Below are 4,640 nucleotides of genomic sequence, written 5' to 3' on the forward strand. Positions count from 1 at the left end.
AAAATAGAATAGATAATATATTAAAAAAAAAGAAAAGAAAACTAATACAAGCCACAAAGACTACTCAAGGGAGAGACTAACAAATGAACATAAAAACAAATATCACAAAAAGAGGGATACATCAAAACCCAAAGGAACAAAGACATCCATCAAATGGGGATACACACAATAAGGAATAGAAGAAACAAAAGATGGTGTAACAAAATTAAGGGGACAAATGAGAGGAAGATTCCAAGAGAGAGCAACTATTTCTATTATAATCTGGCACATTGTGCACAATTGTGAATTGAAGGATATTATTTTTAATATCAAAAGGGAAGTTGCCCGTGCTTTTCTCAATAGAACTAAATGATAAAGTTCAACTCATCTCATTTTATTTATTTCGCATCATATATAATGAATCATTGTACTAAAAGCCAATTTACAAGGAATTTTATAGGAAGATTTGCCATTAAAGAATTAATCATAACCCTCCAAATAGTAAGAGAATGACTTAGAACGGAAGAGCTAAACCAAACCAATACATACTAGGGAATAGAAGGAACTCTAGATCCCACCAAATTCCAAGTACTAAAAGAAGAAGATACTTTTTTCGAAGTAATCTTTAATGACACTATCTACCATGTCTAAATGAAAAGGAATCTAAGATTGTGGACTAAGAAATCCAGATCAATTCAATAGATTTAGAACTCCATCTCCTTTGATATTTATGGCAAATTTGATCTCCATACTTATGCTTGCATACTCTTAGGATAGCTAGCTAGGCATAGTATTAAGCCTTTGGAGTTTAAATAATCTTCCTATCCAGCTGCGCATTGTGAATTAGAATATCACTTGAGGGTATTTACCTCTTCCGGGGACCCCTTTCTTGGGTAACTTCCATGTATTCTTTAGCAGTCATTGAATATATATCATTATCCGTTCAAATTTCATAGTTATTTATTTATTTATTTATTTTTACTAGACACCAAATTTTATAGTAATTAAATAATAAATAAATAAGGGCAAATGATTCGACAAAAATCTAGATGAAGAAGAGACGAATATACCCTATAATTTAAATATCTTAAAAAAATGGGTAAAAGTCAAATTATCTATATGTGGCTTAGTTCAAATTAACACCCATGGCTTAGTGACAAAATTTCCAATCATTGACAGTAGAGAAGTGGGACCCAAGTTCCACTCCCCTTGATGAGGTTTGTGTTGTTTTATGGTTGTCCTTGTTGGCAACCCGGCCACGTGGCGGTGATGACGTGACCAGTTTGGGTGACATAGATGAAAATGATGACATGGCAGTGTTTAGTGTCACCGATGAGATAACAGAACTACTTGGTATGCATGGAATGGTTTGATACATCCTCAGTATGTGGTGCGGGTTTCTGGGTCAAAACAAACAAAATTGGCCTATTTACGATCGGGGGCATTTTCAGCAGTGAAAATGACATTTTTGGAAGATCGTTTCTTCATAAAAAATATAGATTGTAATTTATCTAATCCAGTGCATCTGATTTTGTCGCATTTCGATAACGTATGAAGAAGTTACGGCATTTGTGGCAGTCGAGGGCAATTTTGGCATTGAAGATGAATTTTTTAAAGGAAGTGTTATACATGTAACAATACGATAAAAATCCAATCTTTCCAATGGTACTAATTTTATCATGTTCCGATTCCGTATGAGAAAGATGCATCATTAGAAAGGTCTAGGGGCATTTTGGTCTTCTTACATGGATGAGTCAGATGATTGAGTCTTCTAGAAAGTCGTAGAGTGTCCAGTTACGGTTCCAACGCACTTCGTTTCATCTCGATTGGATATCGTATGAAAAAGTTATAAGTGTTTCTGTGAAGCCAGATTGAAAATCCGAACTAGAAAATCAACAGATGCTCTCGGTGTTGGGTGAATTTTTTGGATTTTAATTTTGAAATTTCAGGGGCTTTTATGTAATTTCAAGGTTTTAAAGGTCTGAGTTGATAAGGGGTTTTTGGCATTAAAGTTTATAGAAGCAGGGGCTTATGTGTATATAAGAGAATCAGAGGGGTCCTTAATACACGGTTCATATTGAGCCACGTTGGTAAGTTTCAGATTTGACGGTTAATGCAAGTGCTTGGGTTGAAGATGCTTATCTGAGGCTTCTCATTGGTGGTGTGGTGCTTCACCATATTGAGTCTTGATTGTGTGTAGCACATGTGCATAGAATCTATAAAGATATTCTCCATATCTTGATCTGAGCCAATCCTTAAACCAGCTTTTGAGAGATCTATGGGCTTCAGCAATTCAAGAGTGAGTACTCTTCTTTCTTCTTCTCTTCCATATTTTTACTTGTTTCTATTACCACATTGTATGGCTATAGATACCATCAATTCAAGTCAATCAATTACAGATGGAGAAACCTTAGTATCAGCTAGAGGCATCTTTGAATTAGGTTTCTTTAGTCCTGGTAATTCTAGTAACAGATATGTAGGTATTTGGTACAAGAAGACCTCATACACACATGTTGTATGGGTCTTAAACAACATGAAACCTATTACAGATTCCCTAGCTGGAACATTAACCATCAACAGTGAAGGAAATCTTATTCTTTTAGATGGAAAACAAAATCTCATTTGGTATACAAATGCTTCTACTTCTTCTTCTTCAAATAATAGGATTGCAATACTAGATGACTTGGGAAACTTTGCCCTTAAAGATCCAAATGGGTCATCAGTTCTTTGGCAGAGTTTTGATCATCCCTCCAATACTTTCATGCCAAATATGAAGCTTGGAGGGAATGATGTACTGGGAATTTATCTAACACTAACATCTTGGAAAAGCGAAAATGATCCAGCTCCTGGGAATTTTTTCTTGAACCGAGATCAAAAATCGCTACAACAAATTTTTGTCGAAGAGGGTCTGTTGCTACTGTTATGAACTGAACTGAAGAAGTGAAGCACTGGAGATCAGGTCAGTGGAATGGCTGGGGCTTTATTGGAGCACTGGGTATGCCTCAAAATTACATTAATGGTATCACCTTCACAAATGATGGCTATGGAGGGCAATACTATATTTATTCCACTTCCAATAGTTCTCACATTGCTATTGAGGTTCTTGATTCTAATGGAAATATAGAGAAAAAAGAATGGGATGAACAAAAAAAGAATGGATTAATGTATGGTTTGCAATCACTAGCCAATGTGATATTTATGGTACATGTGGACCTTTTGGGATTTGTAATAAGAAGGAAACAAGCATTTGTAGATGCATGAGGGGGTTCCAACCTAAGTTTCCTGAGAAATGGAGAAATGGGAATTGGAGTGATGGGTGTGTGAGAAGTAGCGAATTGAAGGGCCCGTTTGATAACGTAACCAGAAACGTGTTTCTGTGTTTTCTTGTTCTCAGAAACACAGAAACGGCATAAATACTGTTTGGTAAAAGTGTTGTGTTCTACTTGTTTCTTAAAGCATAAATTGAAATTTATAACAATTTATGCTTCAAGAAACATCAATGACGAAACAAGAAAAAGTTGTTTTGCTTGTTTCTCGAAACAAAAAGGCGGAACCATTCATTCGACAAACCGACCATTTGAAAAATCTATTGGGGAGCTTCATTTGACGATCGACAGTGGCCTCCCAGTACAAACGTTGAAGATGATCTGCAACTGCGCATCCAGATCTTTGCTCCTCCTGCGTAACCGACGATGGTAGGCTCTTCTCCTCCGGCATCGATCGTCGACGGGGAGCTCCGCTCATTCGAAGATCGAGATATGCCTCCCTGTACAACCGTTGAAGATGACCTGCAACTGCGCATCCAGATCTCTGCTCCTCCTGCGTAACCGACGACGGTACGCTCTTCTCCTCTGGCGTCGATCGTCGACCAATTGGCGCTCCTTGACTTTCGAAGATCGAGATATGCCTCCCTGTACAACCGTTGAAGACAAGCTGCAGATGCTAACCGAGAGCTCTGCTCCTCCTGCGTAACTGACGACGGAGAGCTCTGCCCCTCCTGCGGTCACCCTCTTCACAGTGAAAGGAGAAGAAGTCAAGATTCGCCTGCGAAGAACACAAGCTACGGCAGAGATTGAACCTCCTCTGCCTCTGGAACCGTACGATTCCTTCCCCATCTTCATCTCGTGAACCCTAGATTGGTCAATCTACTGCACATCTCGTGAACCATACGGAAGATTCGTACGATTCGTGCAGAGATTCGTATGGTTTCTGAAGAAAGTCTCACCTCCAAAGATAAAAGCCTTTTTTCCCCTCAAATCTGAACAACAAACCATTTCTCTGACTCTGTTTGAAGTTCGGCTAAGAATCCAAACCGTAAGCAGCCCCTTGATCGAGCTCGGTAAGTGATTTTTTTCATATTGGATTTATAAGTTCGGCCACTGCTTTTGTTCGATTTAGGGTTTTTTTTTTCTTCTAATTCTCTATTAAGATTGGTATTGAATGTCATCTATGGGTTCATCTATGGATTTCACAGTCGAACTTGTAATTCTCAATTTAGGGTTCATCTATGGCTTTCACAGTGCACAGTCTTCCTAAAAAGATGCTTAAGTTCATCAAATTAATGCTCTTTTATTTTATTTGATGATAATATAGATCGAAAGGATCAAGTGAGTCGTTTCCGTTTCCTTCTGTTCTCTGTTTTTTTTTTTTTTTTTTTTTTT

Source organism: Macadamia integrifolia, unplaced genomic scaffold, assembly GCF_013358625.1.
Source record: "Macadamia integrifolia cultivar HAES 741 unplaced genomic scaffold, SCU_Mint_v3 scaffold2615, whole genome shotgun sequence".
In the NCBI taxonomy this organism is placed as follows: Eukaryota; Viridiplantae; Streptophyta; class Magnoliopsida; order Proteales; family Proteaceae; genus Macadamia; species Macadamia integrifolia.